The 11,954-nt window shown below is 34.3% G+C and overlaps 1 long non-coding RNA gene across 1 annotated transcript; it reads right to left on the minus strand.

Annotated features, from left to right (window-relative positions):
* Positions 1-2,636: 2,636 nt before the first annotated feature.
* LOC132635335 (uncharacterized) lies at positions 2,637-11,409 on the minus strand. The gene is made up of 2 exons (XR_009580492.1): positions 10,710-11,409; positions 2,637-6,240 (listed from the first exon to the last, which is right to left on the minus strand). It is a non-coding gene; the product is annotated as an uncharacterized LOC132635335 (long non-coding RNA).
* Positions 11,410-11,954: the final 545 nt, after the last annotated feature.

Genomic DNA, 11,954 nt, shown 5'->3' on the forward strand with positions numbered 1-11,954 from the left:
GAGATGGAACCTCATAATGAGACTCACCCTCCTCTATATCTGTCGGCAGTACCCGCTCGGTTCTTTTGCCTGCCATTGTCTTTCCCTTTTGGGATGTTGTAGCTTTTCTTTTCACAGGCATCGCTGAAAACATATCACACGATTAAGAAAAAAGGGAAATTCTTATATCATGAATCTATCGCATGATCTATGATAAAGAAGAAGGTCAATCTTTCCTAAATGCCTACAGCCTCCTATTTATTAGTGTGGCATGCTACACACTCATAAACAAGACTCTACTAGACACGACTCATAGACACACCCTAGGACGAACTGGTCTGATACCACTTTTGTCACGACCCAATCAGAGGGCCTCGACGAGCACCCGGAGCTAACCTACTGAGCACCTCCTAGCATATTCTCATAATCACATCTAGGTGAGCCACATGGCTTACTCATAATTACCATGCACCAAGTAACACGAAATTCATTAGACATAGGCGCTTTGTTATAAACATCATTAATTATGCCCATATATACACAAGCCGGCAAGGCCATCAAAATGATATACAAAATATGAGCTGACAAAGCTGAGGCACATCTAGCAATACACATCTGTCTACGAGCCTCTACAGAGAGTACTTAATAACATAAAGATGGGATTGGACCCCGCCATGCCCATATATATATACATAAAAGAATAATACCAACTATTGCAGCTTCGGATCAAAAGGAGCACTGCTATGCAATCACCGACGAAGCAACCTAAAGGTCTGGTCTATCTCCATGTCTACCTATAGGTATGAATACAGCATTCACAAAAAAAAAAAAAAAAAAGACATCAGTACGAACAATGTATTGAGTATGTAAGGCATGAATAGTAACATGATAAAAACATGAAGGATAATATAAGATAGATGAACCATTTGTACCTCTTGAGACGTTCATCATACTTACTTAACCATTTACGATGGAGGTCAGCCAGATATACGGCCTGTAAAAATTATATGGTCCATATATCCAACCATAAAACCCACTTTTTCCCGAAACATATTCTCGTCGATTTGTTCAACCCTTAATCCTTCCAATACTTACTAAACATAAACTTAACCCTTTATAACTATAAGATAACATTTTCTAATCTCATTTAACCTTGATAACCGCCATATCCAAGACTAGAACCACTGACTCACGACGAATCTCAAAGTACAAAACCACGAGGTGTAACACTTGTGTGGTCCACCTAGATATGTCTATGAGAAGTATGTTAAGAGGTGCTCGGTAGGTTAGCTCCAGTTGCCCGTCATGGTCCTCCGGTTGGGTCGTGATAATTTGGTTTCCCAATATTAAATATAGAAGATTGTTAACCGATTCCGAGTCTCTTGTTTTCAACTAAAGCATGCCAGCTTGGTCAGCTCTCCGGCGATTTCGTTGTATGTCCATAGTCTAGAACATAATTAAAACAAAAGGAAGGAAAAAGACCATTACTTGCCAGTGAAAGCACTACAGACAAATAAAATTCAGGAGAAATAACTAAAGAAAAGGAAAGGTTGTAAGAGAATTGCAATTAAAAGATGAAAAATTAGCAAAAGGGTTAACACCTTCTTCTCCTCGAGCTTGTTGTACTCAAGTATTTCCAACTTCGTTCCTTAAATGGGTTGGTTTTCATTACCAGTTCCACTTTAGCTTTCGCATTTTACTCCTATTCCACCACCAACATATTTGCAATGGTGGCGGAAGAAGGAGGGAAGGAAGTAAAATGGATTAGGGGCTTGAGGTGGCATGCCACATGGCGTCCACCTCAGTAAAATGTCAGTGCCACGTGTGTGTACATGTCCACTTTGGACAGCTTAACGGAGGAGGGGTATATTTGAACTCAAAGTATAACGGCAAGGGTATAGTTGGACCCAAAGTATAACGAGAGATATATTTGATCCTTTTCTGATAGTACAGGGGTATATTGGGCCCTTTTTCGTTAACAAAAAGGTTGAAAGCTTCAACTCAATAACACTGTTTTGAATGTTATTGTATTGGAAATCATGATAGTAGTTTTGTCGTAAAAACTTATCCACATCCGAAGTTTATACCAAGTCAATTAGTTCAAGACATACTGATGCACATATTTATCACTTACGCCTGGTAAGTATGTAATAAGTACTTTTAATTAAAATTTTAACGGCTAAGATTAAATTATTTTATTTGATATAAAACATGGGTGATGGATGAGTATTATCCAATTATATTGTGGTTGACTTCGTCATATATATATCACCAAGTAAAGATAAATAATTAAAAAGGACAATAAAGTTCTCGGAAAATTTTAAGAACGAAATATTGGTTGAGGAAAGTGAACTTCAATAAAAATTGAGCCATAATTGTAGATTTTTTTTAAAAGGGGACTAAAAATAACCTGCTTATTTTTAGATTAATATTCAACTAATTGGATGCCCATTTGATTGATTGACCAATAATTGTGGGATTAAAAGAGGGGTTACCAAATTTGATCTTTGTTTTCCATTTTTAATTAGAGTTAATGTTACATAATAAGAGGATTTTCTCGATCAATTATTATGAAAACTAGTGGGGGATGGTCTCTGGCAGATACTAGTCTATTATCCTCTAGCCTTTTTTTTTTCTTTTTATATTAAGCCATCACCATTAGGTTGTGAACCTATTGTATGGGGGGTTTTGCTTGACCCCTACCATGTATTATATAAGTAAAGATAATTTACAATGACTAGAGGGGAACATTGAACCTTGCCTCTAGTCTACAAAAGAGATTGTAAAAACAATCTAAAAGGGAGGAGATAGCCAAATGAACAGAATCCTCCCTAGCTATCAAGATATTCTAGCTTACTAAGAAGTTACATTTTTCAAATCTTCTTCTAAAAGTAGGAAGTTGTTGCTTATCAAGTTGAATTAGCCCCTTGACTTCTCTTGGTAAATCCCTTTGAGAAAGATATAAGGTCCTCCTTCTACTTGTTGAAGCCATTTTAGCAATCAGCCACCATGTTAGCCTCTCTGTAACAGTGAGAAATTTGCACAGTTGCATCTTTAAGAAAGTCATTTGTGTTGTTGATGATCTGCTTGAGCTTCAAATTGTCTGTATCTTTGTTGAGCAGCATCTTGACTATGATTTGGGACCCTAGCTCAATTTGCACATTATCAAAGCCATGATTCATGCACCATCTAATGCCATGCTCAGCAGCCAATGCTTCTGCAATACTGTGACTCTTACAGTCCATAGAGATAGAAAAAACCATTATTAGATCCCCTTCCTCATTTCTGACTCCTCCACCTTGCTATGCCTGATCATCTCAACATTAATTATCTTGGTTTAATGCCATCCTATATTCTTCATTGTTATCTTGCAAAGTGAACTCTTCCAAGGTCCTAACTTTTTCCTATAGCTGCTCCATTTTATAGAAAATGTTGCCTACCACATTCTTTGACCACCAGAACAAGCTTTTACAAGTATTCTTCAACTTGAAGTATCTCGGTAGCTCGATGTTTGTTGTGTTGGAAATCTTATGAAAAATACTTCATCGCTAACATGTGTAGGGACTTTTCTTCATCACGAACACTTGTAGAGACTTCTCTTCATCACGAACACTTGTAGGAACTTCTTCTAGGCTTGAGGAAAATACTTGATCACGAACACTTGTACGAACTTCTTCTAAGCTTAAGGAAAATACTTGATCACGAACACTTGGGTTACCATCATTGTTAATCTTCTCAAATGACAAAAATCTCATTCCCCTCGATGTTTCTTTTAGTCTTGTGAATCGGCCAAATTCACCTCAGACATCACATAATAATTTCATCTCATAACAACGTCGTTTTATCACTTTATGTTCCAAACGAATATGTTTTATTGCCACCGAATATTCACTACAGCTCGGCAACCGCAATATATAGACATGTTGGTTTTAACTCAACCTTAATACTCACTGAGAAGTCTCATTACCAGCCAACTCCAAACCATACTCATATTTCATTATGGTCTACTTAGCTGATTTTCATGCTATTACACCTCCACAAAGGGTGAACACATAACCATAAATCCACTTAACATCATTGTACCCCTCTAGTACAATAAATATTAATTCAGCAAACACTTTACCATCATTTGCTTCTTATCAAACTTTATATTTTCAAAAGCATTTCGAACAACACCACCACATGTTATCATTTTTTTTCAAAAAATTCTCCAAACATAACTTTAGTAAGACACTGTGACCCCCACATTTTCAAAAAATTTAAGACAGGAAAATAATATTTTTCATAAGTCATAAGACATCATAACCCCCACATTTCCAGAAATTCTACGATAAGGGAATAATATTTTCATAACTCATAAGAAGTATTACTAATTTCTCATAAGAGATTTCATCTTATAAATAACAAACTAATAGTATAACTTCACCCAAACGATTTTTTATAGTTACCCACACTATGCCATTATCAATATATATTTTAAGAAAATAATATTTTTATCAAGAGTTGGATAAGAAATAATACAAATACTAGTTTTTTTTTATTATTTAAAAATAGTAAACACAAATAAACAAACTATGATGACAATACTCATTGCCCATTAAAATATTATTTTGGTTGATACAACCTTATCATACTCAAATAAAATCTTCTCTTCAAGTTTTTCTAGTAATTCCACAAGAATAAAATTATTGGCTCAAATAATAGAATATAAATTACCCCAGCTAATAATTTTAAGAAGAATTTTTTCATTCTAAGAACTTGAATAGTTTTAGAATCACCAACATAAATAAACTATTTTTCTTCTTCAACTTGGGTGTAGAATATGCTTAGTAACACCAAAGTCTAACACTCAAACTCTCACATTAGCCACAAGATTTACTTGAGAAATGACCACAACAGTTATATCATCCACTCAGCCAAAATTATTTTCACTTAGCGGGATTGTCAATTCTCCTAATCTTCTTCAACATTTTAGGAGTACGATGGCTTACTTTGCCACACACAAAACAATTGTTATCTCACTAATGGCTCGATATTTACATTGTAAAATTTCAATATCATATCAATTGACACATGAAATCAACTTTGTTAAGAACCACCTCATGATAAAAGAATTTTGTTAGTGTTAATTTTATTTCCATAATCAAATACTATTTTTTTTCCTAAATGCAAAGACTACAAAGCTAAAAGATTGACTTGCACATAAATATATCATATTTATATAATATAATTAAATCAGTCGTAAAATTATTAAAAAAAATAACGCCTTTCGATGCCTAAAGTAAATTTATCAAAAGTACACTTTGATGAATTCCAACGCAGATATTTGGCCACAAAATCTCAATTGTGTAAGGCTTCAATAATGAGATTTTCACTCATAAAAATAAGTATGCATATGCTTCCTTTCCCATCGATTTCTATCATATATGAGAAGGCTTCTATAATGCATAATCACCATAAACTTCCAGTAAATTAGAGGAACTAGCTAGATGATAAACATAGATATGCTTAGATCCTAAAGTAATTTCACAAAAATACAGTATTATGGTCTTCCAATACATTTTATCACTTCAGAAATTTCAAAATTGAAGGTTTAAAACCTCATAAACACTTTGTTCCAACCAAAACTTTACGTATTTGTTTTCCATATATATATACTACACAAAACCAACAATCGAGAAGTTAAAGCGCAATATCTTTCACCATACTAGATGCACATACACATTAACAATCTACAAGTCTGTACTAACAAATAATATGCATTCATAAATACTTCTAAAATAGCAAGGAGATTATATGTATCGCCTTAAATTCATCTACCTCTTATAAAGTACATTTAACATTCAAATTTTTAGCAAACGCGTACCTGAAACTTAGACAGATTGTACTAAGTTAACTCTTTCAATTTTTCCGTAAGAATAGAGAGTGAAAAATATCCTTAAGATTATTGGAAATCTTATGAAAAATACTTCATCGCTAACATGTGTAGGGACTTTTCTTCATCACGAACACTTGTAGGGACTTCTCTTCATCACGAACACTTGTAGGAACTTCTTCTAGGCTTGAAGAAAATACTTGATCACGAACACTTGTAGGAACTTCTTCTAAGCTTAAGGAAAATGCTTGATCACGAACACTTGTAGAGCATTCTTCGTAGCTTGAGGCATGCCAATGGCACTATCCTTAAGGATATTTCACCCGGTATGGGTGTATCTCCCAGGATTCAACAAGCTCTTCTAGTACAAAACTAGGATCCAGAATCTAACAATGATTTATCTTATATAAACCCAGCAATACAAAATATATTATCAAGTGTTATCCTAAAAAATTATTATATTGGGAATGAAAATCAACCAAGAACAAGAACTCCGACGGTCTAAAGACCATTCATGACTGAATTGTATTCATTATCCATTAAGGCTATATTAATATAATATTATTAATAATAAACATGAGTAAAGATTAATGACAATGGTCAAATACCATTTGCCAAACTAAGGGAAGGAAACGGCCAATAGTAGTCATTCAATGGCCATATTCAATTTGCATAAAACACATTAATATGATAAAATAATGACTCATTAATATATAACAAAATAATGGATTAAAATTTTCTTTTTGAGATATTAAACTCAATTTTTCACAACATGTTGAACCAATGCTGATAGATATATGGGAGTAGTCTGATTCAGTTCTAACTAGATGTGATAGATTATTTTCAGAAAACTTCTGCATATGTTGGTGATTGACTACACCCATACAAGCCTCTCCCATATTCTCTGTCTTGGAGCCCTATCATTACACCATTCAAAGAAAGAAGCTAAATATCACAAGTCTATAAAGTCAGAGTCCATGAGACAATTGATAAAGAATAATGCTCTTTTGTGAGCATTTCCTCTTCTCTTCTCCGCTGGATCCACTATACAATTAAAATCCCCCAAGACCATCCATGGAACATCTTTATTAAAATCTATGCTCCAGGGTTCTCCCATAGATCACTACTTAGGTATGCCTTGCAATTAGCATACTAAGTAGTCAGCATAACTTCTTCACCCACTAAGCTTACGATTGCAAGGTGATTTGTTGCTTAGTATCCTCAATAATAACACATTCCAGAAACTCATGAGACATGAACCAAATTTTATTATTGCAATTAGCATAACCAAACTATACCCTAGTCTCCTCTCATAGCTTGGTAGTTTGCTTTGCCTGCTACATGGTTCCATAACATCAATGAATGCTAATTTGTGCACTCTTTTCATGATCAATCTTTCAAACGCAGTATCACTTCCGATGCCTCCTATATTCTAGCAGATTACTGACCATTTAAAGGTTGATCGATGTTTTTGACCTTTTGATCTAGTGACAGTTGCGATAAGGTTGTCCTACCACTCCCTCTACCACCTCTATTGCCTATGTCGGCCTCTCATAGAAGTAATGCCTTTGGGTGAAAGATATGCATGCTTCATTATTTGACCAAATTCTTGATCAACAACATCATCTGTCACAAAATGAGATCCAAAGATACTGATTAATTCATTAAATATGTCGTACTTATCCTCATATCCCTCCCTTTATGTGCTATCAACACCTCTTTATGTTCTAGTCATCCTTGTCAGTTTATCTTGGTCTTAAGATGAATCAATTTCATGAGTTTTCTCCTCTCCCTTATTAGTTGAATTAGGAATAGTTGTATTTGTACTAGCACATTCTAGAATATTGTTAGTGTTATGTGGGATGCTGTAGTGGTTTGTGAGTGTGATTATGGCTATCATATTCAGCATGATGCTGCAACTCAAGGATAGGTTCAAATTGTTCTTTCCATATAACTTTTTGTTTTGTTCATATTTCTCTCTTTAGTAGTTTGTTGGATCATATTCTACTCTAGTGGACCCTTCTATACCTATTGAGGACTAATATTACTCTCCAATGGACTCCATAGGCGCTTTTTGTAACTAGAGTAGTGTAAGGTTCATTTATGACAATGCCATTATTCCTTCGTTATTTTTTGTATATATTTAACATTCCATTGTCATAATGAGTCTGGTATTTTTCCCCTTTTTCATTTGATCTCCTCTTTTTGTTAACATTAATGAACCCATCATCTGTACTTGCTGGTTTATTCTTGATATTTTCCTCTTTCTTTTGCTCCTTAAATTTGCCTTTCTGATAGTAAGCTTGGACCCCAAATAGTACTGCTCTAATCAGTTATAATCTTCCTGCGTAAGATAAGTCTCCTAGCCATCCAGTTAGTAATCCTTCTTGTTATTTCATCAACCAAAGGCTTACATAGTAGAATTGTTAGTCTTTTAGTAAAAAGTGGCACTCCTAGTTATTTGAATGGCAAATCTCCCTTTTTAAAATCCCATAGATCCAGTATTTTAGTCATTGTATCCTGTTTAATACCTGTTATGCCCTATTTTTAACAGATTAAAACTAGTTCACAACTTATGACTATGTTTCCTCTGATTTTGAAAATTTTCAAAGTCACCACCTAATTTTATGAAATATTAGGAAACCATTTGTAAAACTGTAAATTCCATTTTTAATCTTTGAAACCTGTAAGATTCTAGGTAAGCATCCCTCAAAGTGTCAAGGATAGAAATAAAAGAACTATCCTAATTCAAATAGAACTAAAATTTCTACGGGCTCATGAACCACCTCCAAAGATCAAAACGAAGAGCTAGGAAATTGCATTTAGGTCATTCAAATTCTGTAAAAACCAAAGCTCAAATCCCACGTGTGAAGTACCCAAATCTAGACGATATTCATTTATGTAACTTAATGAAGTAGACCAAGATTAACAAATCACAACGGTCAAAAAAAAAAAACAGAGGAGAAATGGGCAGCAGGATATACTTCCTCAGTCCCTTAAAGCTACAGCTCTTATCCACAACATATGCAAACAAACTATTTTTTTATTCAGACTACTAGCATTAGACTTTAAATAAACGGAAAAGGGCCAAAATTACCCCTGAACTTTGAAAAATAGTCCATCCATGCCCTTCGTTATACTTTAGGGCCAATTATACCCTTACAGTTATACTATGGGGTCAATTATACCCTTCTGTCTAACTGTTGCCACGTGGCATCATCCCAGCCCTTCAAAATTATTTTACCCTCAAATAATTTTTTGCTCACTAAAATAACTCAATCCGACCCGAAATTTTTTTTCCAGCAAAAATAATACGGATAATTTTTTCAAAAAATATAAAAATTATCCGTATTATTTTTGCTGAAAAAAAAATTTCGGGTCGGATTGAGTTATTTTAGTGAGCAAAAAATTATTTGAGGGTAAAATAATTTTGAAGGGCTGGGATGATGCCACGTGGCAACAGTTAGACAGAAGGGTATAATTGACCCCATAGTATAACTGTAAGGGTATAATTGGCCCTAAAGTATAACGAAGGGTATGGATGAACTATTTTTCAAAGTTCAGGGGTAATTTTGACCCTTTTCCGTTAAATAAATAAAAAACAAGTTCATAGCCACACTTAAACCAAACTTAGGGAGAAACCTTGGCAACTTACTGTTGAAAACTACATATCATACTTCAAGAAATTAATGGAACAACCATGATTACTAGACTCTCAACATTTATAAGTTAGCAAGTTAAGTAATCTTGAGCATTCCCAACATTACAACTTAACCAAACTCCTCATTTTTAGCAACTTTAGGGGAAATAGCCCAAACACAGATCCAAGTCACAGAAGGGTTCGACTTAAGACAATTTTATACTTCAAATTATCTCATGCATTCTCAAAAGAATAAACAATCTGGCCCCAACAGAAACTTAAGCGAACCATTCCAGTGTGATCAACGGCCCTGTGATCAACTCCTATTCATAGCAAATCAACGTAATATGGGTACCAAAATTAAGTATTCATCTTTCTATGTTTTAGCTGCCTAAAAATCTTATCAATGACTACTTAATAGAGAAGACTCTAACTTGTTTTAAAGTTCAAGAAGTCATGTGAATGCCTTAAGCAAAAATCAACAGAGAAGTTAATCTAATAGGAGAGACACACCAAGTTCCATTCTTTCATTATTTTTCCACAAAACATAAAGGGCATGCTCTTCAAATTACCTTAAGCCTTGTGCTAACCAATTTGAGATAAAGGAATGTTACTTTTAAACATCTTGTTGAACGCATAGAAATATAGGAAAAATAGTTATATAGACAATAGATTGATCCATACTTTACATTCAAAACCATTGCATGTTGATTTTTTATAATATTACGACAAAACAGCCTTTCAAGACCGATGGCATCTGAATACCAACAACCAGGTTAAATTCCTCAACGACAAAATTTATCTTTTCATGAAACAGTGATTGTTCATGAGTGATTTCACCCTCATTAACCTATTACATAATAAAAATGTCACAACGGGAAAGTAAATGATCGACACGACTATTCACATAGTCAGCGAGTTAATAGATGTTCTCTTTAAATGTTAATAGCTTGTATCACCTATTTCATGCTGATTTGTAGCAAACAAAGAATAGACATATTCAAATGAGCAAACTCGAATAAATGATAAGAACAACGAAATGACTACATCTCTACTTCTAAACTGAAAATGAATTGGAGACGAGAATCACTACTAACTTATAGCAAACAAACCGATTCACATAAGCAGAACTAGGAACAGACGGCTAAAATAATCAAGGGACTACACTTAATTCTGTAAACTAAAATGAAGCGATAGAAAGACGAGTGTAATTACCTTCTTTGGGACAGCGAACTGAGGCTTGTTGTCGTCTCGAGTCTCTGAATCCGCTCGAAGTGGTTTGTTGTTGTGTCGGCCAATAAAGGAACCAAACTTAAGTGTTTTTGTGGATTTTTTGAGTCCAAAAACTAAGAGTAAAGAAAGGATATTTATCAGAAAAGCTTTATGAAAAGAGGAGATTTTCTAGTTGTTTTTTTAAGGGGATTTTTTAGCTGTCAAGAAACTTATCCCTAAACATAGCCAAGGGGGCTATATTTATAGGCTGAGTTTAAGGGGACTCAATAGCTTCCTTGAGAAGCTTTGAGTTTGAATTTCAAACAAAGAAAAAAAAGGGAAACTTATGAGAATTTCGAAAAAAAATGGTGAACATGGAGTCAATTTTGCACCTTTTGCAGAGGTGATGTGAAGGGATGAGTCCTTTGGAGCCGTTTGAGTCAATTTGTGTCTATACCCATTGAATTGAAGACAAAGTAAGCTTCAACCCGAAAGAGCTTCAAGTTTTCCTTTTCACAGACATCAACAGAGCTGTGACAGCTCTCAAACGTAGGGAAAAAGGTGATAGATGAGGTGATGTGAGGCAGCAGCGTCGGTGGAAGCATTTAACCGACGGTCCTAAGGGTGTGGCGGCGGTGAAGTGAGGGAAGGGCTAGGGTATCTAGGTTTTGAAGAGAGAGGAGATGAGGTAAGGGGGTCATTTGGTTCTGGTTGGGAAAATTGGGGTTAGACTGGTTTAGTTGTAGATGTTGGGCTCGGGTCGGTGGGGAATTGGGCTCGGGATATTTTTGGCCTGCTGATTTGGTTAAGAGGAAAAGGGAGATGGCCCAATATATTAGGTAGATGAATTATTTTCTAATCCCTTTTTACTTCAATCAATTAATTAAAATATGCTTTGTCCTAACTAATTCTCAAAAAAATATATCATATAAATTACAATACAAAGTAATTTAATATACGTATTTAGTTTTAAAATAGAGCACGAGATGATTAATATAGTAATAAACAAGATTAAAGGAAAAATGTCAACTTCAATATTGATATAGGAATATCAACATTATTTTTGAGTGATTTTAATTAAAAAGAATGATTTTTACTCATTTTTAATTATAAAATATGATGTTTTGGTAATTTCTAAGAAATAATAAAAATGTTCTTAATTTTAGAGAAATAATATCTTGAAAATTAGTGTAGTAATTGGTGAAAATATTCCAAACTCATTTTTGGGGAATGTTCGAGACTTAGAAG

The sequence above is a fragment of the Lycium barbarum genome, chromosome 1 (genome assembly GCF_019175385.1).
Source record: "Lycium barbarum isolate Lr01 chromosome 1, ASM1917538v2, whole genome shotgun sequence".
Lineage (NCBI taxonomy): Eukaryota > Viridiplantae > Streptophyta > Magnoliopsida > Solanales > Solanaceae > Lycium > Lycium barbarum.